This window comes from Halichoerus grypus, chromosome 6 (genome assembly GCF_964656455.1).
Source record: "Halichoerus grypus chromosome 6, mHalGry1.hap1.1, whole genome shotgun sequence".
Taxonomy (NCBI): Eukaryota; Metazoa; Chordata; class Mammalia; order Carnivora; family Phocidae; genus Halichoerus; species Halichoerus grypus.
In genome coordinates, this window is record NC_135717.1 from 145,491,150 (window position 1) to 145,518,207 (window position 27,058).

Sequence of the window (27,058 nt, forward strand, 5' to 3'; positions counted from 1 at the left end):
ACTGGAGGCACAAGTAAAAATCAGTTCCTGCTTCAGAAGCCCAGTCTAGTGAGAGACAAACTATTAAACTGAAATGTATCATCCCATGTACCATACTTCTATAAAATTATGCAGACTGTACATCTCCACCATTCCCTTCAAACTACATTCCATACAGTAATCAGTGTTTACCTCTTCATTGCTAACTTCAGGAACCTCTTTTCTGCCCTCATTTTACTTGCCCTTTCTTCAGGAATTTCTCTCCCTGGGAATTCTCTTCTCCCCTTTTATCTTCATCCCCACTCTCTCCTGGATCTCCGGTTTATTTGGCCACTCCTTTTTAGTTGTCTTCTATGCCTATTCCTGTTCCTTAAATATCACAATCTCGTGGAATGTCTCTGACCTTACTGTATATTCAAGCCATATATGTATTTACTTCTATAGCCAAAGTTTACTTTGTCAAATATTACACTTATATAAATATGCAAAAGCAAACTTCGTCAAGGTACAGAATCAGACCTATTCCAGTGGCATGATGAAACAATCAAGATATAACACCTGATCCTCTCATATACCTTATAGTGTTTAGAGACAATGACAACTAAATGTCTATCTCCATCCTTCCCCCTTTTGATTTTTCTAGGCACTTTAAACCCAGCAGGTCTAATATGAAGTATTAGTATTGTATTCATTCCACTCTCTACACCTGTTTGATTCTTTTTATTCCATCTCTGCTCATAGTATCATTAGCTAATCACTCACTTAACCTAGAAAAATCAGAATCATTCTTAATTCTGTTATCCTTCTTATTTGTTGAATATAAACACCACCCCACGCCAGCCACTGCCTTCAATGTCTCTTGCCTTGAAATATTGTGATAGCCTGCTTTCTAACATCCACACATCTTTCAGTATTGTGAATGCTGTCATCTGTGTTTGTACTGCAATGTCTTTCTAAACTATAATTCTGCTATAGCGCACCTCTGTTTAAAATCTTATAGTGCCTGTTTCCTCTAGAACAAATTCCAAAATCCTAAGCATACAATGCCCTCATATACAGTTCCCAGCCTACCTTCCCAGCACTACCTTGTATCATCTCCCCACCCCCTAAAATATTCTATAATCATATTGAACTGTTTCTATACTATATCTATATTATATATCTTGAATGTTTTTTCTCACCTTTGCAGCTTCAGACGTCTTCTTATCCTTCATGACTCAGATAAATGTCATTTCAACTGTACATCATTCCTAATGCCACCTCCTGTAGGCATTTGCCTATGTTTCTTTAATACTGTCATATAACTATGTTTTTATCTATTTCCTCCCCTGACTATAAATCTTTCCAAAGTCATGGATCCCATCTTAGTCATATTTCTGTTTCCTCCCATCCCCAAAACGTAGCAGCAGTATTAGATTCATCTATACTAGGCACTCAGTAAGTATTTGTTGAATTAATAAACAGTTCTGACTTAAAAAAAAATATCTTTGGATTCTCAGAAACACTCTTCCTGCCAATTGCTATTACTCAAAGTCAGATATTGGCCTGTTCCCAACTTAAACTTACAACTCATTCAGTGTTCACATTCAAGCTTTAGGTTCCCACTGTCTCAGCCACCCTTTGGGTCTATTTAGCAAATTTTGGAATTCATTTAATCATTTCCTACTTAAGGTTCACCAGCTGTGAGGTTTTGGATCTTGAATAATTTCATCATTATAAACAGTATCCTTTCATTTTAAAGCTTCATAGTTTTTTAAACATTTTCTGGAAAGATAGAGATGAGTACTATATTAAAGTCAAGATATGTTTTTATGTTTCTAGAAAACTAAATAATTCTATTTTCCATCGAGATTCTATAGTACTTTAATAGAATTGTGGGTTCCCCATGAGTTTTCCCCAAAGCTTCACTACCTTCTGCAAGATTTTTAAAAATCATTATTTTAATTATAAAATGATACTCAACCTAATGGTTAAGAGAGTGGAACCAGACTATCTAGGTTTAAACCCCAACTCCACCCCTTGTTAGAGGTATGACTTTGCCATACACTTAACCTTTCTATATCTCTTTCCTCATTTATGAAATTGCATAATGTAATGATGTAAAATAATGCGTGGCTCTGAGAGTTGGGCAAATTGATCAGTACATGTAAAATGCTGGGAACAGTACCTCATGCGTAGTAAGCTCAGTACATTTTAACTGCTGCTATTTATCAGGAACAGTAGCCATTTACAATGAAATTTGTACAATTTAGAATTTGATTATAGTAACTGGATATATTTTGAAACATTATACTTTAAAATATGGTATATGTGTATAGGGGAAATGTATTATTCTGCTTAACTGATCATTTTTTACATGGAAAGGAATTTTCCAGGTGAAGGTAAATGCATATGCTTGAGTGAATAAACAAGATACAGATTCCAGTTAAGGATTCATTTTACTCTAAATTTTAGCTGGACAAATTTGATAGGCAGCTTTAATCCATATTTTTAAAGTGATGTCAATCAATCAATCAGTCACACTTCTGGCATTAACCTCCCACCCCCAATGTATATGCTATCTCTTGTCATTTCTTTTCTTCACTCTGTATAAGGTCTTGAACTTAGGTAGCCCATTGAAGCATGAATTAAAGAAGAAACTGATATCTTTAAACATTCCAGTAATAAATCTAATTATAAAAAAATTAACTTAGTTTTTATCCCCTACTAAAATATTTTGATTCAGATATTTATATATGTTTTATAAAGATAAAATTTATTTTTCAATTTTATTCAAGAAGAATAGAAGAAACTAACACTTATAGAATTCCTGAGCTGAAACAGTGAATTGATTTTCTGTAATTGTTGTGATTGTAAGATTTATAATTTTTAACAAATTTGAGGTGTTATCAATATTATATAGAAATAAAATTATCCCTTGAAGTTTTCTAAGCTATATGCTGTAATTCTTTGCATCAGTGACCTTAGGTTGTGTATGAGATTTTCCTATTTAAAGAGAAAAGAGCATGTCAAGTACAATTTACAAATTAATTAGATGAATTACTATCATAAGTAATACTTAGACTTAATTTTCAGAAATTAAAACTTATTTACCATGGAGCCAACAGTCTATCACCACCCAAATGCTAAACTCAAAATTTTTATCAAGCTCAAAGTTGCAGATCTCTCAGAATTGCCACTTATGAATGACATGCTTATGTTTAAATGGAATTATTTGTGTTTGTGCCGGTGTATACCTTGAAGTTTTCCAATTTCATATTGTACTTGTTTCCATTCTCATATATTTGTACATGTACATATATACAGTCTTCCATCTGATAAAATGAGTTCTTATTTTTGGCGTGCAATGTTAAATTGGAATTTATACATTTTTCCTTAAATTGTTTGTCTGAACAGATACTATATCTCTTAAATTTAACTTTATGTGTTTTTTTCTTTGATATTTCTATTAATTTTAGGAGAGTAAATGTTTAAATATGTTATTGAGTAAGCTTTTCTATTGCTCTGTGTATGTGTTAATCATTTATACATTTGAACATTTTAATGTTTAAAATATTTTAATTTTAACTTGAATGGTCATAAATGCCATTGCATTTGGAACCTTAGGTCTTAAGAGATTTGCATGTGTTCTCCAAGAACAATCTATAAAAATCTTCCTCTTTTGCACGGTTTCTTCAAAGAAGAAAAAATGTTCCTGTTTAAAAAATACTAATAGTCATCTCTAGAAATGTCATCCATTCACCTCCGAGTTTAAAATATTTTCCTGTGAGAAGTATGTAAAAACACCTGAATTATTTTCCTACAACTCACCTCACCCATAATAATAAGAAAGTGTAGAAATAGAAACAATGACAAGGGTTGGTATATAAGAAGGAGAATAAACCCTTTTATATATTTTTATTTGACTATTAACTAAAATTGTGTGTGCCAAGATTTAGGTTAGTTGAAACCCCCTACAAACGGGCTTATGGAAACAGTAACTGATCCTTCTAACATTATGTTTTTTAATACACCACGAGAATGCATTTCCCAAAAAGCCTAAGATCCCTATCTTGGGATGTGATGAAATGCTTTTAAGAATTCTATAGTAGAGGAGAAACACCTTTCTTAAAATTTTAAATCGTGTATTTAATGTGAGTTCTCACAATAGAGCCCGGCGCACTGAAGTATTTTCTCATTTTTTAAGGGAATTAATGGCCCTCCACCAGCCCTTCAACATGTAAAATGAGTAAGTTACTTGTGTCCAGTACATCCAAAAAAGAGCCAGGATAAAATAAACATAAGGGGTTGGATATCTTGGAAAAAATCTGTCATGGGTTTGGGTTAATCATCTCCAGAAGAAATTCAACTTGATGCCTGAAATGTAAGACTTCTTGGAGAAAGCAGAAAGGCCTGAGGCAGTGTTGATCTGAAGGAGTGCTCTCCATGGGTCAGAGCTGCTCTGCTGGCAGAGTGCAAACCCAGTTCACAACCGAGGCCTCTGAAAAGTTGTAAAAGACTGCAGGGGCCTTCCAGTGCACGCACTCCAGCTTTGGTTACATAGTTTTAATAGCCCAGTTTCTTATTATAAAATCAAACTTAAAAATAAAATCTGTGCCTAATTTTCCAACTTTCTGTCTGTCAGTGATAGGATTGCTTCCTTTAACATTTGTGGAAGAAAACATCGACTTCTTTAGTTGTAGTGATCATATATAAAAGTTATGTAAATATGGAATACCTTTATTTGGTGCAATTTTCATAACGTCCTATTCATAGGCTTCTGAACATTAGAAAGTGAGTTTTTCAAGCAATACTTTGGCTTCATTCTCTTCTACTACTTTTCATCCATTTTTAAAATATATGTTTTTTCCAGCCACAAGCTTCTCTTTGCCTAAAATCCCTGATACTAAAAGGCCTTGGAAACTGTGCAAAATGATAATTTTGATTTCCAGTAATGAAATTTTTCTAGTTTCTAGGGAAATTTTTCTAGTTTCTAGTTTCTAGGGAAACTGATCTAGTGCTAAATGACTCAAATCCAATATTTACTCATTTTGCACCAACCTCCTCCTATTTTGTCTATTTCCATCATCAGAGATAGATTGTATTCACTTTGAAATAATATGAGGTGAATATAAAAACAGAAAATCTATCATGGTCTTCGGTTAATCATTATTACATAGGAGTAATTACATGATTTTATCCTGTGTGATAGTAAAATGTGCTGCAAACTTGGTGGCAAGTTTTAAGTGTGCTTTAGAAGAAAAATAACATAGAGGAATAACTTTTACGTTCCTTTTGCTTTTACCCCCAGTTTTAGAGCACCCTACTGCCAAGGGAGTTATATTAGCCTTGGACTCAGATTAGTCGTTAAGTAAAATATCTGTGCATATCCTAAAGACTATTCCTTTTTTGTAGATGTAGAAGGCTGTTCATGTACAGTCTTACACTCTTATAATCTTTCTGTTTATACTCTGCAGATTTTGTCTTAAAATTGCTGTAATCATATAGGCATAAGCTGACTAATTCCAGTAAAGAAACTTCAACCTTTAAACAACATAGGAGTCAATCATTTCAATGAATAGGGTCCTAAGTGCTGAAGCATTTCAAATCCTTTTTCATTTGACCACTCAGTGACCTGATAACTATTTCCTGTCCCTAAATAAGGTTGTGACCCAGGTCTTAGAGTGCGAAACTCAGATAATTTTAGAAACAAGTCAAATGCCATAGAATTAAAGGAGTAGAAGACAGTTTGACTAAAATTCTTCTTTTTAAAGTGGAATTATGTATCTTAAATATGAAAGAATGAAAATGAAATGTATTACCTTCTATTTGTTCATCGTGTTTAAACTACCAAAACCATTGATTTTATTGCCCATTAGAATGGAAAATCATGAGCCGTCTCTAAAAGATTATAGTATAATTTCACTTTCTATTCCTTTAAGGTATTCAGATTATAAAATAAGTAATTAAGTAAATAAAATGCAAATAATATTATTTCAATACCTCACCAGAATAGTTTGAGAAGGGTGGTGTTAAAAATTAACTTCAATTAGGTGTGTATGTGTATGTGTGGAGAGAGAGAGAGAGAGTGTGTGTGTGTGTGTGTATGAATGCAATCTTCTGTTTTTATTAGGATTTAAAGCTACAGAAAGGAGAAAATCATAAAAGAATAACAACAACAAAAACTAAGTGCATTTCAGAAAGTATGGCAGGAATGTTTCTACTCACCTATTTGAGCTGCTAAAATGCCTTTGGCAATTGGATTAGGGGAAGGAAGACTCTTACAAGTGCATTTTGCTGATCTGAAAATGTAATTGACTATAGTTTGTTTTGATAATTTTTTTTTGCTTTTCCATAAGTTGGATGTGAAATATAATGTTATGAAACGTTAATTATTTTAATGAGGTCAAAAAGTGTTTCCTTAAAATAACAGTTTTAATGTTTAACATACATTTGATACTTTTTCCCCTTGTACAGTTAATAAACTTATGAATTAAAAATATACTAGAACTAAACTTAAAAATATGATTTTTAAAAAGTAAATATTGAGAAAAGCCTCTGAAACTAACACTTAGTTGGAGCTACTTAAACTGAGATTTACAGTTCTCACAGGGATCATACAATATATCAGACAATATAAATTTTCAGTTGTGATCTTGCACATTCTAAAGAATCATTATAAATTAAGCAATTAAATGCCATAGGGTTGATTAAGCAGTGAGGAAAGTATTATGTCAGATCTTGTTTTAGAATGTGATGTGTCATATTATCCTTAAGGAGCACACTTTTCTATTGTTAATATACTAATTATACAGCCAGGAAAAAACTGAGTTTCACTGACTCAGTTGGATGTTGAACTACTGCCAGTTTTAATCTTTCAGTTTTTTAATTTGGTTTATTGTATGTTTAATTTGGAACCATGTCATGGAATTGTGTGTAAGTGTGTGCATGTTGTGTGTATGTATAATTTGAATATTAAATATAAGAATTTTCAACAGTGAAAAATTAACATAAAATAAAACCAGTCATCAAGCCCTTGATTTTCTTATTTCTTGGAATTTATGTGAACAAAAGAGAGCCCTAGAATGTATGGCTTTTCAAGCATGATTTGTGGAAAATATGTAGAAAAGTAAAACTTATAGTAAAAATATTCTCTCAAGGACTTTTATTTCAATTAAGCAATAACTAAAATGGTAGCATGACTAAAGATGTTTTAAACATTATTAAATTAGAAACATTGACTAACATTAAAAATAAAGTAAATTTACAAGTGTGATTTGATTTTTCTTAAGATGTAGTAATAATTCATAAACTCCAAATTGCTGGAAAATATGAACTAATATTGGACACCTTGTATCTCATATAAACCTGAATGCAACTCTATCCTATATATATTTTATTTTCCATATTTGATTTAAATGCATGTTTTAGCTACTTATTTACAAATATACCTTTTGTTACATATTAATTACTATTTGTAAATTTTGCATCTTTTATCCAAAATTACTATTCTGAATTTACTTGCTTTTGTATAAGGTACATGCAATGATAGATAAATGGTAATTAGCTGACAAAATTTGAGATTATTTCTTTTGAATGTGAGACTATTTTCCTTGTTATTTAAATGTAATGGACTTTATACATAACAATATGAAATTTAAATTTATTATCATTATAGTCAAAATTTGAAAATTGCATTTGAGAGCAAATAATAAAATGAATTAAATGACAAATGCATACATTTAAATGAAGGTTTGTTGTTAAGGTCAAAAGAAAAAAAATTATTAAGCATTTACTTGATCTAAAGAAAATTACGGTTGTAAATTTAAAAACTGTAAGGGATTAAGCCTAGAAAGTAAGCTCTAAGTACCAGGAAAAAGAACTCAGATTTAACCTACAGATGACCTGGACTTGTTTGTTCAGATGACAATTCTAAAAGTGTGCAGGGAATATTCCTGTTTAATACAATTATGTGCCGCAAGCCTTGACCTCAGTGACAGTCAAGGAGCAGATCTGAATTGGCCCATTCTCTGATATGGTGACATTGCTTCTGTTGCCTCGATTGTGACCTCTGATTGCATGGTACTCTTGAGAGTTCTATGTAACAAGCGTAACTCCTGGTTCTTAGCCAGGAAGGTTGATCTGCCTGCATGTCAGCCCCTTATTCTGAGTTACATATGCTGTCTATCCACCCATGATATGTAACTATTATTTTGTGTATATATACCTGAGTACTTTAATAGGAGTGTTTCACAACTAGTGAAATATGCAAAATGAAAAACATTTTTTTCAAATAAGAAGTCCGTGTGATGTATTAGTTTTTAGAACAAATGCTCATTTATTTTCAAGCAGGTTTATTGTTCCAGTTTTACATCTATACCTTTGCCCAACTCAGAGAAGTACACACCACTTCTCATCCCCTATCTCCCTACTCTAACCATATCTAGGTAGAGAAAATTGATGTAGAGAAGTGTCATGGTATAGTGTAGTGAGAATAAGGATTAGAAAAGACAGACCACCGACTTTAAGTTATAATTTCACCATTGTCACCATGGGCAAACTACGTAATTCTCTGAACCTCCTTTTTTTTCACTTTGAAAATGGGGAGCATCACTCAAGAGTTTTATAAGAATTAAATGAAAATTAATGTAATGTGAAGGGCATGTCACAACTCTCAGCACATATTGTAATCATTATTATTATGGTGATATTTTTTTATATGCCTCCCAAAGGAGAGAAAAACATGGCTATACCTACATATAATGGACACAGGATAGTTTCAGAATTCTTGTAATCCCAGCATGGGATGAAGGCTGTTCCATGCACAGCAGCCCAAATAGAATAATTTACATAGCTTTCTTCACAGTTTAAATGAAAGCTGGGATCAGAATCATTCGGAATCATTTGTTTGTCAGTCATGTGTTCAGACGTGGTTTGGTTATTTGAAGTCAAATTATAAATGGGCAGTAGAGTTGGAAATTTAATTTAAACATTTTCATGCTAAGATTAGTGCTTTGTCCACCAGATCAATGGTTTTCAAACTTTATATCTTAGCAGAAAACCTCTTTCTTCAAATGAAATATTACTCCAAATTCAGTATAGTGTGTAAAACAGCTAAGAGTACATCTGCTCTGGTTTAGGAAGTGGGTCTGATCTCTTGGCTACTTCCCATAGCAGCCACTGAGATGCATTTGAAAAGCTTAAGAGGCTTTTCAAAGCACAATATAAAGAAGTGTACCTGATTAGCTTTTACCAAAGAATAATTCCCTTCCCATTGAGCTTTGGACTGACTGACTTGTTCTTGGTGCTTATCACATGTAGAAGTATATATTTAATAACTATAATTAAAATGTCTCTATAGTGTATGCTGAAGTTCAAGACTGTTGGTTCACTGCTAGATCCTCAGCTCTTAGAATAATGCCTGGCAATAGTAGGCAATAAAAACATTAAGCAATTCACATAAAATGTACAAGTTTATATTACAGTAGTAATCAAAAAATCATGTAGCATAATTCTTGTTCTGGGTAGGATAATTTATTTATTTTTTAAAGATTTTATTTATTTATTTGACAGAGAGAGACACAGCAAGAGAGGGAACACAGGCTCGGGGAGTGGGAGAGGGAGAAGCAGGCTTCCTGCCGAGCAGGGAGCCCCGATGCGGGGCTTGATGCAGGGCTCGATCCCAGGACCCTGGGATCATGACCTGAGCCGAAGGCAGACGCTTAACCGACTGAGCCACCCAGGTGCCCCTGGGTAGGATAATTTAATGATCCAATATTGACTGTTATGGAAAATTACATTTCATATTATAGAATACAGTGTGCTAATAAAAATATTAAGAATTTATTCAGTATTTCACTGATCCCAACATATCCTTTTTTTTTTTTTTTTGCATTTTAAAGTCTCTGAACTTAGAATGCATCTCATAATAAATGGAAGTCTAAAAGTTGCTGTCAGCCAGGTGTCGGCTGACATATGATGTGAATATCTTCAATTGTCATTTTCCAGCAAGTTCAAGATCAAAGCATCATACATACGATGAAATAATATAGTACTCTAAAATTTGGAGAGCATTTTAATAGCTGACATAAAATAAGACTGGCATATGCAACTATGATTGAAACAGTTGTTAAAATACTGAAATACATTCTTATCTGATTGGTAAATAGTTACTTCCTTGAGCCTCTTCTCACTACTGCCACCCCACCCGCTACTGCTTTAGCTTCTTCCCTGGACATCCTCTCCCAAGCCTATGACATTTAGTAAGTATAGGATTAATGGCCTGCATAGTAGGGACTCTCCAGTACTCTGCTCCAGTTCAAAGCCAGTGTCCTTTCTGATTATCAGTGCCCATGGCATAAAACTTAAAAATTGTTATTATCATACCAATTACACATCATTTAAAAAAATACGATTCAACCCTGAGAGTAAGGCAAAGGAATTGTTGTGATCCCCAAATTTTATATGGAGAAATAAGGCTCGGCACAGCAAACCTTATTTGGAGCTGATGCCTAAAGTAATAGAGACAGAACAAGGTGGGTAATCGCCAATCCAAGCAAGCACAGGCACAAAATTTGTGAGATTGAAAGATCAAGTTAAAATAGGCAAAATCTCAGTAAAAGATAAACAGACAACTAATTCAAAGGCATTCCCTCAGCCACGGAATGCCAGTGTGTGCTTCCTCTTAGTGAAGTAGCTCATACCTAAGAATAGTTAGCTTGGGTCCTACAAATGAAGCTAAGAAAAAGCACATGGCTAGATTCAGTAGTAGTGAGGGCATGCACTGAATATCAGCCCTCTCCTGATGGTTCTGACGTTGCTCCGTGACAGGAAGGACCCCTCCAAGAAGGGCCTTTATAGGCTGTACCTCAGCTGCTTTCACTGTTGCCAGAGAGGTTGTCTGTGTTCTTACCATAATATGGGCACTGAGAAAAATATAGAAGAGAATAGAGACACATGAAGTAAAGGTGGGGAGAAAATAGAAGATGAGTAAAGATGAAGTAGGAAGTAATTGAAGAATGAAGAAAAATACTACAAAGCAATATAACACAATTATATGGTTTATGATTTCAAGTTATTGAGAAGTGTAAAAAGTATGTCTTTCCAATACTATGTAGCCTCAGAAAGACAGCATAAAATGTAGAAACAAAAAACTCTGCATTTTTACATGTATCCATCATTATGGTATCCTACAGGATAGTTTCACTGCCTGAAAAATTCTCTGTGTTCCACCTGTTTATCCCTCTGCCTTAACTTCAGGCAACTACTGATCTTTTTACTTTATAGTTTGGGCTTTTACAGAATGTCACATAGTTGGAAACAAACAGAATGCATGCCATTCACCTACTAAAGGACATCTTGGTTGCTTCCAAGTTTTGGCAATTATCAGTAAAGCTTCTGTAAACATCCATGTGCAGGTTGTTGTATAGACCTAAGCTTTCAGCTTTTGGAGTAAACGCCAAAGAGAGTGATTGCTGGATCCTATGGTAGGAGTGTCTTTAGTTTTGTAAGAAAAAGACAGGTTTGCCAAACTGTCTTCCAAAGTGTCTGCCATTTTACATTCTTGTCAAGCAATGAATAAGAGTTCTGTTGCTCCAAGTTCTCACCAGCATTTGGTGTTGTCAGTGTTCTGGATTTTGGCAATTCTAATATAGGAATACAGGAATATAGTAGTATCTAATATAGGAATATAGTGGTATCTCAGTGTTTTAAATTCATACCCATTTTTAAAATCAGGTTGTTTTCTTGCTGAGTTTTAGGAGTTCTTTTTTAAATTTTATTTTATTATGTTAATCACCATACATTACATCATTAGTTTTTGATGTAGTGTTCCATGATTCATTGCTTGCATATAACACCCAGTGCTCCTTTCAGTACATGCCCTCTTTAATACCCATCACCAGGCTAACCCATCCCCACACCCCCCTCCCCTCTTCTTTTTATATTTCAGGTAACAGTCCTTTATTAGATGTGTCTTTGGCAAATATCTTCTCCCAGTCTGTGGCTTGTCTTCTCATGCTTTTGACAGTGTCTTTCACAAAGCAGAAGTTTTTAATTAATTATTTTCTGCATTATTTTGTATCTGAATGGTCATCACCCAAACCCAAGATCACCTAGACTTTTTACTCTGTTATCTCCTAGAATTTTTAAAATTTTGAGTTTTGCATTTAGGTCTATGATCCATTTTGGGTTAATTTTTATGAAGGTGCAAGGTCTGTGTTAAGATTCTCTGTCTCTGTCTCTCTTCCCCAAACCCTCCCTCTCTTTTGTTCATGTAGATGTCCAGTTGTTCTCCCACAAATAGTTGAAAAGATTTACTTTTTCTCCATCGTATTGCCTTTGTTCCTTTATCAAAGACCAGTTGACTGCATTGTGTGGGATTTGTTTGGGGGCTGTCTATTCTATTCCATTGATCTATTTGTCTGTTCTTTTTACCAATACCACACTGTCTTGATTACTGTACTTTATAGTGAGTCTTGAAGTTAGTGTAGCATCAATTCTCCAAAAAGTATTTTGAAATAAAATTTAAGCTGGCAACAAAGGTAGAGAATTCCTCAGAAGTCAGAAATGACAAGAAAACATGAATATAAGGATGAATAAGTCTAGATATCTAATGTACAGCATGATAACTCTAGTTAATAATGCTGTGTATCGAATACTGAAAATTTGCTGAGAGTAGATTTCAATTGCTTTCATCACACACGCACACACAATGATAACTATGTGAGGATATGATATGTTGATTGTCTATAATAATCATTTCACTTCATATAGGTATATAAAATCATCAGGTTGCACACCTTAATTATATGTATAAATAATTTTTATTAAAAGTAAAATAAAAAATGTTAAGTTATAAAAATTATAAAAAGAAAGAAAACACAAATATATAGATGTAGCAGGTAATTGCCTAAGAGTTATCTCTTCAGGGTAAGGGGGGATGTACCCTCTAGAAACTGGCAGAAGCAGTCAGAAATCTTTCTGAGTTGGATAGTTTAAACTCACACCTCTAAAAATTTTCATTAATATAGATCTAAAGAACATAAACTAAAACAATAACAAAATCACTAAACACCTTGGAAAACAAGTTAGTAGAGTGAAAATCAACAGAAAAAAGAAACTATAAAATTAGTCCATTGAACCAGGCAGGTAGTAGAATTATCAGATATAAAATATAAATAAAAATAGTCATCTTTAATTTGATGAAATACATAAAATATTTGCTATTTCTGCACCTAAAAATGGATTTGAAAGTATAATGAATCAACAAAAGATTGGTAAAATTAGGAAGCTTTGAAAAAACTGGGTAGGAATTCTAGATGAAATATGACTGATAAAATCATAAAAATTAACTATAATTGATATAAATGTAATAGGTGGATTAAATATAAAATTAAATAGGAAGAAAAAAAATTATTGAACCTGGTGTACTGTTGTTATGCATTATCTATACAATTAGCTATTAAATTCCAAGGACAAGGGATGCCTGGGTGACTCAGTTGGTTAAGCGGCTGCCTTCAGCTCAGGTCATGATCCCAGGGTCCTGGGATTGAGCCCTGTGTCAGGCTCTCTGCTCAGTGGGAAGTCTGCTTCTCCCTCTGGCACTGCCCCCTGCTCATGTGCACTCTCTCTCTCAAATAAATAAATAAAATCTTTAAAAAAAAATTCCAAAGACAGCACACTCTGTTTTGTTTGTGTTCGTTTGTTTTTAGATATGGAGAGAGAGAGAGAAAGTGGGGGGAGGAGCAGAGGGAGAAGGAGAGAGAGAATCTTAAGCAGGCTCTATGCCCAGCTCAGAGCCGGACTGGGGGCTCTGATCTCAGGATCCTGAGATCATGACCTGACTTGAAATCAAGAGTCAGAAGCTTAACCAACTGTGCCACCCAGGCGCCCCTATTTTGGATTGTTACCTAATGTTATAAACCTGAGATTTACTCAAGACTCACATGACCTAAAGTACCTGCATTTTTCTGTAGAGACTTAAGAAATTCTTTCTGTCTTCTGGCTCTACAACTCAAAAGAATATATTAATGAGTGTTCTTGACCTCTGTGAATGTGGAACACACTCAGCTGTGTTCTCAAACAACTCGAAACTCACCAGTTGCCTTCGTATTCACAATATAAGGAAAAGGGCAAAAGTATAAGACTTAGAAGAAGGTTCCTGATTTGTCACTAACTAGCTGTTGCATCCTGGGTAAATCACTGAACTTTTCTGAATCTTAGTTTTCTTATTTGAAAGAAAGTGATTGTTTTTTCTTTATTATGAAAGAAATCCATTTTCATTTGTGAATTTATCTTTGAGTATAGCAAAGTAAATACATAAAGACTAATTCCCTATCCTTAGGTTAGTAATTGGACAATGTGATGAGGAGCTCTAGTAAATATCTATACCCAAGGAATTAATGTCTAAGATTTAGTCTTCATATTTTGAGATAGCTGCTTCAGGAGAAAGGAGAATGGAATGCTATTTGTTGAACAACCAGAATACTCTCTAGGGAATTTATGTATCTCATTGTATGTTCACAACATCCTTGTAAGAAAAACTTAATTATCCCCCCCTTTTTTTTTTTTGAGAAAGAAGCTAAGGGTTTTTTTTTTTTTTTTAAGATTTTATTTATTTATTTGAGAGACAGAGTGAGAGAGAGAGAGCACAAGTGGGGAGGGAGGGAGAGGGAGAAGCAGACTCCCCCACTGAGCAGGGAGCCCGATGCAGGGCTCGATCCCAGGACCCTGGGATCATGACCTGAGCCAAAGGCAGACCCTTAACCATCTGAGCCACCCAGGTGCCCCTGAAGCTAAGGTTTTGAGCTTATGTAAGAATAGTATGAATTTGAACCTACATCTGGCTGACTCCAAAGCCACAGTGTTTCCACTCTTTATCAGGAAGCCATATTTTCCCACGAAGTACTTCTTAATGTCATGTTTCTGAATATGGAAATGAATGACATTTTTAAAATGTTCTTAATATACCAGCTGTAATAAATAACACAGAATTTCTTTTTCTCTTGTGGATAACTTTTGGAAAATAAGGAGTAATTGTGAAATAAAGTTTTCCATATTTGGTCTCAGAGGAATTTGTAAATTTCTACTAAACCTATTCAGATATTAAATTATGGAAAAGCACAATGAGCATGCTAGCCATAAAAATTATGTTTGAATTGGTAAAAAAAAAAACAAACCCACAGTATTCTGTAATGCTGTACTTTTATTATGGGAAATGGTTTCTGAATAATAGCTTTTTCACACATTTGGAGAATAAGTAAATTTATGATTATTTGAAGCAAACTTCTTATCTATGTTCACTGAAAATCTCAAATAATTTTTAGCTACTTATGTTTCTGTGCTCTAAAAAAATTATAAAACAGCATATTTTGACCTGAAGATAGTAGAACTTGTTGATTTTTTTTTCTTTTCCTTTTTTGTTTTCTCCTTTTAAAACTTAAATGTAAATGGTTTGGCTTAGTTATTTGTTTGTTTTTCAAATTAGGAAAACAATTTTTTTTTTTTTTTTTTTTTTATTGAGGGAGATAGTGATAGAGAGAGAGCATGAGAGGGGGAGAGTCAGAGGGAGAAGCAGACTCCCCGCTGAGCAGGGAGCCCGATGCGGGACTCGATCCCGGGACTCCAGGATCATGACCTGAGCCGAAGGCAGTCGCTTAAACAACTGAGCCACCCAGGTGCCCCCGGAAAACAATTTTATAGAGAGAAAAAAATTTACAAGTTGAACACAAAATCATAGACATTAATAAGATATACTATATTTGGTTAGATTAACTATTTCTATGGGGGTACTTTAGTCTGAATTCTAATAGAAGGAAAGGAGAGGTTTTACTGGCTTCACATTCAAAATTGACCAGTGGTAGTGTCATGAGACAATTCTCTGGCATTTCTAAATGTTCTGGAAGTGTGGCAGTAACTACCCTTTTTTTCCAGACCATCTTTTAAAAAAATATTTATAGACCAAACAGCCTTACGAGATAAAGATGGTATCCCCTCTGAAGCAAAAGGCTGATTTGCTTGATGTCCAGTATAACAGAGGTAATGTTTTCTCATCAGTACAAAAAGCAGCTGATTTGTAACCCATTATAAGATACTTAGCTCCCTAAACTTAGGATGCTTCAGCTGTGACACAAACCTACCTTGAGCTTAGTATCTACCTGGACTTTCTTCATTTCACACTTGTTGAAATTAAGGGGCAAAGGGAACCACCACAAATATGCCGATACTCATGTTGCTTGCTATGCTCTGAATAATAAAGCCCTTTGTCCCTGACCCAGGAGTCTTGTGTCTTCTGCCAACATTCATAAAACAGTGCCAGGCTAGCCTTCTACCTGAGAATATGATCAAATCTCACAACCCTCAGAGTTCTTGACGTAGAAAAATTTTAATTTCTCAATTTAAGAAAGAAAGATTTGCGAACTTTATCCCATCTTCTTGATTGATTTGTGTTGCGGAATGCTGTCAGTAACCATGAGTGTGTACTTACTGCTTATCAACTATAGTTTTAAGAAACACTAACTTAAAATATTTTAGGACTGTAACAGTGTGTCAAATTTGCCTGGATGCAACTATGATTTTAAGAGAGGTGTTATGTGAATTAGCACAAATAAACCTTATCCCAGGAAACATGCAATTTTCTATTACAGAGAGAGAGAAAAAAGTCTTGAAATCATGCAGACCTTGGTTCAAAAATCAAAATTGCCATTTCTAAGGTTTGCATCCACCAGAAACAAGAAATGATAGAAGTTTCTTATTTACAGTACATAAATGATTTCTTAAGTTTGCCTCACAGATTGGCAAGACATGTATTATTCCCACTTTACAATTGATGAAACTAAGATTTGAAGTGGTTTGTAATTTGTAATTCAATTCTCTCTCCACCACACCAAGCTATATTAAATTTGCATCATTTATTTTATTTTATTTTATTATTTTTTAAAGATTTTATTTATTTATTTGACAGAGAGAGACACAGCAAGAGAGGGAACACAAGCAGGGGGAGTAGAAGAGGGAGAAGCAGGCTCCCCGCTGATCAGGGAACCCAATGTGGGGCTTGATCCCAGGACCCTGGGATCATGACCTGAGTGGAAGGCAGACGCTTAACGACTGAGCCACCCAGGCTCCCCTAAGCAGTATTTTAATGACCTATTTTTCCAACTTAGTGAAATATATCGAAAGCCAACTATGGTTAGTATTTCTTGTATATAGACTGAGAATCCTTTAGTTGTAAATGATACCTTGACTTTAGGAAAGATGCTTACAGCAAGTACATAGAAAACAAAAGATAAAAAATTGTTAAAACTTAAGTGCAGAAACACTTTTGGACAAAGAAGCATTATATGAGTTTTATGATATTGGAATAGAGAAATAAATTTGGACAGAAAAAGTGAAAGAATTAGAGGGCTAACAAATGGTATAGAACTTCCATGTGGGAAAATAAAGAGGGGTAGATAAATTTTTTTCTGAAACAAGCATAAATTCAGAATATAATTTAAGAACAATCTTACATGTGAACTTATTGTAACATGATCGCAATCTGATAGTACCTCTACATAGCTGACAGAATTGAAATCATATCATCTCTGGAAAAATATATTTTTATTTATAATAAAATAAGGCACTATGAGTCAAACCAATAGAAAAATAGACATCATGAAAAAGGACAAATAATTTATATTAATATTTATTAGACACTGATTATAAGATAAATATGCTTACTTTAAGCAATAGAAGCTATCTTGGAAATATCTGCAACGAGAGCAGATTTGAGAAAACTGAATATAAATTTTAGAAATGAAAAATAAAATAATTGAAATTAAGGTATATAATATGGGTTTACCTGCAGATCAGACAAAGCTGAAGAAATAATGAACTTGAAAATTTTATGTGAAAATGTTATCTAGAATCTAGTGCAGAGAAGCCAATAGATGAAAAAAATTAGGAAATAAAAATATATAGAGAAAGTTAGAGAAGGTTTAATTATGTCTAAATAGAATTCTGGAAGATAGGCAAGATAGAATGAGGCAATGGCCATATCCAGTAAGATAATGACTGAAAAATTTTCTGAACTGGATAACAAACATCATCAACAGATTCAAGAAATTGAATCATTAGCAGGATAAATTAAAAAATAATCCAGAGCTACTCATCACAGTAAAACTTTATACAACAGAAAACAAAAAAATCTTAGAAAAAGAGGACACATATTATCAATGAAGTTGTAGTTAGAATGACAGCTGATGTCTTAAAACCAACAAGAGAAGGTAGAAGAGAGTAGGATATCTTTAATGATCTGAAAGTTGTATGAATGAAAGTTACTGTCAAACTGAAATTCACCAGAATAAGAACAAAATACAGACATTTTCTTTTTTTTTTTTTTTTGAGGTACGAGTTTAAATATTTTTTTTGTTTGTTTTCAATCACGATTGTATATTTTTACTTATTTTTCATTTTATTTTATTTTTTTCATCATAAGTATGTTCTTTAATCCCTATCCCCTATTTCCCTCATCCCCCCACCAACTTCCCCTCTGGTAACCATCAGTTTGTTCTCTATAGTTAAGAGTCTGTTTCTTGGTTTGTCTCTCTCTCTTTTTTCCCTTTGCTCATTTGTTTTGTTTCTTAAATTACATGAATGAGTGAGATCATATGGTATTTGTCTTTCTCTGATGGGCTTATTTCATTTAGTATTATCCTCTCTAGCTGTATCCATGTTGTTGCAAATGGCAAGATTTCATTCTTTTCTATAGCTGAATAATATTCCATTGTATGTATATACAACATTTTCTTTATTCATTCATCTATTAACAGACACTTGGGATGCTTCCATAGTTTGGCTATTGTAAATAATGCTGCAGTAAACATAGGGGTGCATGTGTCCCTTTGATTTAGTGTTTTTGAATTTTGGGGGTAAATACCCAGTAGTGTGATTCCTGGATCATATGGCGGTTCTATTTTTAATTTCTTGAAGTACCTCCCTATTGTTTTCCATAATGGCTGCACCAGTTTGCATTCCCACCAACAGTGCAAGAAGCTTCCTTTTTCTCCACCTCCTTCAACACTTCTTTTCTCTTGTGTTTTTGATTTTAGTCATTCTGACAAGTGTGAAGTGATACTGAATTGTAGTTTTGATGTGTATTTCCCTGATGATAAGTAATGTTGAGCATCTTTTCATGTTTCTGTTGGCCATCTGTATATCTTCTTTGAAGAAATGTCAGTTCAGGTCTTCTGCCCATTTTTAATTAGATTATTTGTTCTTTGGGTGTTGAGTTGTATCAGTTCTTTATATATTTTGGATACTAACCTTTATTGGATATGTCACTTGCAAATATCATCTCCCATTTAGTAGGTTGCCTTTTGGTTTTGTTGTTTCCTTTGCTGTGCAGAAACTTTTTATTTTGTTGTAGTCCCAATAGTTTATTTTTGCTTTTATTTCCCTTGCCTTAGGAGACCTATCTAAAATATCTTGCTATGGCCGATGTCAGAGAGATTACTGCCGGTGCTCTCTTCAAGGATTTTTATTGTTTCAGGTCTCTCATTTAACCCTTTAGTCCATTTTGAGTTTATTTTTGTGTATAGTCAAAGTGGTCCAGTTTCATTCTTTTGCATGTGGCTGTTCAGTATTCCCAACACCATTTGTTGAAGAGACTGTCTTTTTCCCATTGTATATTCATTCCTCCTTTGTCAAAGATTAATTGACCATATAACCATGGCTTTACTTCTGGGCTCTCTATTCTGTTCTATTGATCGATGTGTCAATTTTTATGCCAGTACTATACTGTTTTAATTATTACTGCTTTATAATATAACTAAGTGTGAAATTGTGATGCCTCCAGTTTTATTTTTCAAGATTGCTTTGGCTATTTGAGGTCTTTTATGGTTCCATACAAATTTTAGGATTGTTTTTTCTAGTCCTGTGAAAAATGTTATTGGTATTTTTGAAAGGATTGCAATAATTGTGTAGATTGCTTTGGGTAGTGTAGACATTTTAACAATATTTGTTATGCCAATCCATGAGCATGGAATGTCTTTCCATTTCTTTGAGTCATCTTGAATTTTTTTCATCAGTATCTTATAATTTTCAGAGTACAAATCTTTCACCTTTTTAGTTAAGTTTATTCCTAGATATTTTATTGTTTTTGGTGCAATTGTAAATGGGATAGTTTTCTTAATTTCACTTTCTGCTACTTCATTATTAGTGTATAGGAATGCAACATATTTCTGTACGTTGATTTTGTATCCTGCGACTTTACTGATTTCATTTATCAGTTCTAATAGTTATTGGTGGAGTCTTTAGGGTTTTCTATATATAATATCATGTCATCTGTATATAGTAAGAGTTTTCCTTCTTCCTTACCAATTTGGATGCCATTTATTTCTTTATGTTGTCTAATTGCTATGGCTAGGATTTCCAGTACTATGTTGAATGAAAGTGGTGAGAGGACAAACTTGTCTTGTTCCTGACCTTAGAGGAAAAGCTCTCAGTTTTTCACCATAGAGTATGGCGTTGGCTGTGGGTTTTTCATATAAGGCTTTTATTGTGTTGAGATTTGTTCCCTCTAGGCCTACTTTGCAAAGCATTTTTATCATGAATGGATGTTGTACTTTTTTGAATGTTTTTTTCTGCCTCTATTGAAATGATCATATGGAGTTTTTTTATATATATATGTACCCTGATGTTTACTGTAGCATTATTTATAATAGCCAAGGTATAGAAGCAACCCAAGCGTCCACTGATAGATGAATGTATAAAGAAGTTATGGTATATACATATGCAATGTAATATTACTCAGTCATAAAAAACGATGAAATCTTGCCATTCATAACAACATGGATGGACCGAAAAGGCATTATGCCAAGTGAAATAAGTCAGACAGAGAAAGACAAATACTATATGATTTCATTATATATGAACCGAGAAAACAAAACAAATGAATAAACAAATAAACAAAATAAAACAGAAACAGACTCATAAATACAGAGAACAAACTAATGGTTGCCAGAGGAGGATACATAAAATAGGTGAAAGGGATTAATAGGTACAAATTTCCAGTTATACAATAAAAAGTCATGAGGATGTAAAGTACAGCATAGGGAATATAGTTAATAAGATTGTAAGAACTTTGTATGGTGACAGATGGTAACTACACTTATTATGGTGAGCATATTATAATGCATGTAATTGTCAAATTACTATGTTATGCATCAGAAACTAATATAATATTATATGTCAACTATACTTCAGTTAAAAATAATTAAATACATAAATGGGAGAAATATACTGGTCCAAAAAAATCCAAAAAACAAAAACGCCTTGGTCAGACCACCAGGTTTGAGTGCCTGACCCAGCATTACTACCTGTGAGCAACTCACTAAACTCTTGCTGTGCCTCCCTTTTCATCCCTGGTTATAACTGTACCTACTTCACTGAGTGGTTGTGAGGATTAACTGAGATAATTCATCTAACATATTTAGAAGAAAGCCTGACACATGGTCAGGGGTCTAGAATGTTATTGGGTGGGTTACAGATTTGATCTCTTCAAACAAATACTCAGCATATCTAAGTGGAGCTTCATTACATCAACAGTAATCTGAGGGATGAAAATTTTATACTCTTCTACTACAGGTCTCTATAACTATATTTAAATATTAATTTTTGCAGAGCAGAAATTCAGGTGCTAGAAATCACAGATAACTGAATATCAGAGATATATATATTGTCTCCCTAATAATACAAATCTAGGAATTTGGGACTGCAATTATGGTAGCCTTTTTGAACTAGCATAATTAAAAATGGGGGGAGGGTTAATAGAGCTGCAATTGAACTTCAGGAAGCAAGAGAGTTAGAGCCTTGTATACCCTCAGGATTTCTTTCTCACTTGTCTCTGGCTTTACTCTTCCCTCTCACTGTTGACCGGCTCTCTGCTTCCCAGGCCACAGGGTCAAAAATACTATTCTCAACAATTCCAAATTTAAATGTTAATGCTCCAGCCATCAGAGCAACAGAATGAATCAATTCAATCAGCTCTACCCATTCCCCCAGACCAAGAGATTGGGTTACCTTATGTGACCCTTTTTGGCAAATATGCTTCCCATCCATGATCCCATCAACTGTGACCCTTTAGTAAACATGCCCACTGGGAGTCTCTTTACAATGTGTGCATGGAGGGAAGGGGGAAGACCCAGAAAGGAGCGGCTAAGAGTTAACCCAGAGGGTGTCTACTAACTGTTGGTCTCTAAATCTCTGTTGGGACAAAGAAATTAGAAGTGCTAAAAACTACAGATAATAAAGATAGTTTAGAGGAAATGAGAACTCTGAAATAATAATATATCAAAAATTTTATTAATTTAGGGCTTAGGACTTTATACCTTACTTCTGTCCAAAAACTGATAAGAATAAAAAAATGCTTGATTTACAGAATCTTATTTTACCAAATAATTTGGGGAGGGGGCACATCCATTAGTAAGGCAAAATGGCACAGCTGTGGTTTATGTCAAATCACATTTGACTATTGTTAAAATCAGTATCTGTGAATTATTAATACAGCATTTAGTGTCATCCTTGTGTGGGGACCATGCTAATCTCTGTATCATTCCAATTTTAGTATATGTGCTGCCGAAGCAAGCACTATTAATATAACATTTAGAACTGAATTCTTTTAAGAGACTATATTTCACCTTGTAGCTGATATTCAGCAAATGATTTTCTATATATTTAATTTATCCTGCAATTGCTGACTGTGGGATTTAGAAAACCCTAAGTAATATGTGTGTTTACTGCAAAGATTATTGTCTATTCTCATCATATAAGATCTAAAACTAAAGTTCCCTGTCCCTGATAAACAGATAAAGTAGCAATGTGTGATCATATGGTTTTTATTCTTTCTCTTATTGATGTGACATATCACATTGATTTGTGACTATTGAACCACCCTTGCATCCTGGGAATAAATACTACTTGATTGTGATGTATAATTTTTTTGTGTATTGTTGGATTTGGTTTGATAATATTTTGTTGAGGATTTTTGCATCTATATTCATAAGAGATATTGGCCTGTAGTACTCTTTTTGTTGTTGTGTCTTTATTTGGTTTTGGTATCAGGGTGATAGAGACCTCACAGAATTTGGAGGTTTTCTTTCCTCTTCTATTTTTTTGGATAGTTTGAGAAGAATGGGTATTAACTACTTTAAATGTTTGGTAGAATTTGCCTGTGAAGCCATCTGGTCCTGGATTTTTGTTTGTTGGGAAGTTTTTGATTACTGATTCAATTTCATTGCTATTTATTGGGCTGTTCAAATTTTGTATTTCTTCCTGCTTTAGTTTTGGTAAGTTATATGTTTCTAGGAATTTATCCATTTCTTCTAGGTTGTCCAATTTATTGTCATATAGGTTTTAATAATATTCTGTTACAATTGTTTGTATTTCTGTGGTCTTGGTTGCTATTTCTTATCTTTCATTGGTAATTTTGATTATTTGGGTCCTCTCTCTCTTTTTTTTTCTTTCTGATGAGTCTGGCTAGAGGTTTATCAATTTTGTTGATCTTTTCAAAGAACCAGCTCCTTGTTTCATTGACTGTTCTATTGTTTTTTTGTTTGTTTGTTTTTAGTTGCTATATCATTTATTCCTGATCTAATCTTGATTATTTCCTTCCTTTTGCTGGGTTGGGTTTTGTTTGTTCTTCTTCTTCTAGTTCTTTTAGGTGTAAGGTTAGATTTTTTATTTGAGATTTTTCTTGCTTCCTGAGGTAGGCTTGTATTGCTATAAACTTCCCACTTAGAACCACTTTTGCTGCATCCCAAAGATTTTGGACTGTTGCGTTTTCATTTTAATTTGTTTTCATGTAGTTTTTTATTTCTTTGATTTCTTGGTTGACCCATTCATTTTTTAGTAGCATGTTATTTAACCTCCATGTATTTGTGCTCTTTCCAGATTTTTTCTTGTGGTTCATTTCTAGTTTCATATCATTGTGGTCAGGAAAGATGCATGGTATGACTTCAATTTTTTGACTTTGTTGAGACATGTTTTTGGCCTAATATGTGATCTGTTCTGGAGAATGTTCCTTGTGCACTTGAAAGAATGTGTATTCTACTGATTTAGGATGGAATGTTCTGGATATGTCTGTCAATCTATCTGGTCCAGTGTATCATTCAGAGCCACTGTTTCCTTGTTGATTTTCTACTTGGATGATCTGTCCATCAATGTAAGTGGGGTGTTAAAGTCCCTTGGTATTATTATATTACTATCAATTATTTTTTATGTTTGTTAGTAACTGTTTCATGTATCTGGGTACTCCCATGGTGGGTGCATAAATATTTACCTTTGTTATATCCTCTTGTTGGATTGCCCCCTTTATTATTATATAGTGTCCTTTTGTCTCTTATTACAGTCTTTGTTTTAAAGTCTATTTTGTCCAATGTAAGTATTGCTACGCCGGCTTTATTTTGGCATCCATTTGCATGATAACTGTTTCTCCATCCCCTCATTTTCAATCTGCAGGTGTCTTTCAGTCTGAATGAGTTTCTTATAAGCAGTATACAGATGGGTCAATTTTTCCCAATCCTTCACCTTATGTCTTTTGAATGGAGCATTTTTTCCATTTACATTCAAAGTAATTATTGGGGCACCTGGGTGGCTCAGTTGGTTAAGCGACTGCCTTCGGCTCAGGTCATGATCCCAGGGTCCCGGGATCGAGTCCCACATCGGGCTCCCTGCTCAGCAGGGAGTCTGCTTCTCCCTCTGACCCTAGCCCCTCTTGGGCTCTCTCTCTCACTCTCTCTCTCTCTCAAATAAATAAATAAAATCTTTAAAAAAAAAACAAAGTAATTATTGATAGATATGTATTTATTGCCATTTTGTTACTTTTTTGTGGTTATTTCTATAGATTTTCTCTGTTTCCTTTCTTCTCTTGCTCTCTTTCATGGTTTGTAGGCTTTCTTTAGTGATATACTTAAATTCCTCTTTCTTTATTCTTTGCATATCTATTACTGGTTTTTAATTTGTGGTTACCATTAGGTTTGCATATAACATCTTTCATATAGCAGTCTATATAAGTTGATGATTGCTTAAGTTTAACCCATTCTTTATTCCTCTCCCTCACCAATATTTTAGGTATATGGTATCATATTTTACATCCTTTTATTTTATGAATCCCATGACTGATTTTGAAAGAAATATTTATTTTTACTGCTTTTGTATTTTTTTCTTTTTCATACTCTCACTTACGGTCTTCCTTTCTATTCAGAGTCCCCTTTAACATTTCTTGTTAGTGGTCCTGAACTCCTTTAGTTTTTGTATGTGTAAGAAAATCTTTATCTCTCCTTCTATTCTGAATGATAGTCTTGCTGGATAGAGTATTCTTGGCTGCAGACTTTTCGCTTTCAGCACTTTGAATATATCACACCACTCCTTTCTGGCCTGCAGTTTCTGCTGAAAAATCTTAGCACCTCATGGGGTTTCCCCTTATAGGTAACTGACTCCTTTTCTCTTGCTGCTTTTAAAATTTGTTCTTTATCACTACTTTTTGCCATTTTAATTACTATGTGTCTTGGTGTGGACCTCCTTAGGTTGAATTTCTGGGGGATCTCTGTGCCTCCAGCAACTGGATATGTTTCCTTTCCCAGATTAGGGAAAATTTTCAGCTATTATTTCTTCAAATAAATTTTCTACTCCCTTATCTCTCTCTTCTTCTGCTGAGATCCCAACAATGTGGATGTTATTACACTTGATGGAGTCACTGAGTTCCCTGAAACTATTCTCAATTTGCATAATTCTCTTTCCTCTCCTTTGCTCAGCTTTGTTACTTTCCATTACTCTGTCTTCCAGGTCATTAATTCATTCCTCTCTTTCATCTAGCCTGCTATTTATTTCATCAAGTGTATTTTTAATTTCATTTATCATGCTTTTCATCTCTGATTGGTTCTTTTTTTTTTTGTATCTCTGTGTTAAGGGTCTCACTGATGTCCTCCACTTTTCTCTCCAGCACAGTGAGTATCTTTATGATCATTACTTTAAATTCTCTATCAGGCATACTATTTATATCTGTTTTGCTTTGGTCTCTTGCTGTGATTTGGTCCTCTTCTTTCATTTGGAAGATGTTTCCCTGTCTCCTCATTTTGTCTGACTTTCTGTGTCTGTTTCTATGTGTTAGGAAAGTCGGCTACGTCTCTTGCTCTTATTGATAATACCCTTATGAAGAAGAGGTCCTGTTCCCCAGGTCCTGGTGCTGCAGGGAGTGTCTCCTTTGTGTGTTGCATATGCTCTGCTGTTGAGTCTTGGCCTCTTTTTCCTTCAAGTCAGTGGTCTGCAGAGGCTCTTTTTGCGTCTTATGGCCAGCAAGGTGTGTGGTGGTCTGCCTACGATCTGCCCCTGCCACCTCTGGAACTGAGGTCCTGCACAACATGTGGGTCAGGATATGTGGTGTTAACAAGGTTTGCACCAGTCTTCTGAAGATGGGACCTGCGGCACTGGGACTGAAGAGAGAATGACTGGGAAGGGCGGATCCACTTAAGCACAGGGCTTGGTGCACACAAAAATTGAGTGTTGGCACCATGCTGTTTTCTGCAGGTGACTGTTGTTTATGCTGGAGGGGAGGGGAAGGGAATGGCACCTGCCAGCTCTTTTGTTCCTGGAGAGGTCTCCCGATGATTGCTGTCTTTCTGGGCCACAGTTTGAGATAAACAGATCACTCTCCCTCCCATCTGCCCCTGGTGTTTTTCAAATGCTGGGTCTACACTGTAACTGCATCGGCTGTTTGTCATACTGTCTTTTTAAGTGTCGGGGCTCCACTTCCTAAGGCTGTCTGCACTCTCCCAGAGCCAAGCCCAGTGATTTTTAAAATTCCAGGCTTTAAGCCCCACTGGCTTTAAGAACTCTCAAAATTCAGCCCCTTTCACTTTCAAAGGCAAGTATTATGGAAATTTGTCCTTCCTGTTTGTGGGCTCCCTGGTGTGACTCTGTTTTCTACCCTTCTCTGTGCCACCAGCTCCCTCCCTAAAGCGGACATCCACAGTCTGTTTCATTCTCCTTGTGCCTTCATTCTTCTTTCCTTCTTTGATGTGGCCTCTTCCCTGCCTTTAGTTTTGGAGTTTGTTCTGCCAGTCTT

General features: G+C 34.5%; 1 protein-coding gene and 1 non-coding gene across 2 annotated transcripts in view; one reads left to right on the forward strand and one right to left on the reverse strand.

The window, feature by feature from the left end:
• The window catches only part of LRRIQ1 (leucine rich repeats and IQ motif containing 1), a 192,074-nt gene that overhangs the window by 134,658 nt on the left and 30,358 nt on the right, over window positions 1–27,058 (forward strand). The window lies entirely within an intron of this gene.
• Window positions 22,480–22,585, reverse strand: LOC118519117 (U6 spliceosomal RNA). The gene has a single exon (XR_004909005.1). It is a non-coding gene; the product is annotated as a U6 spliceosomal RNA (small nuclear RNA).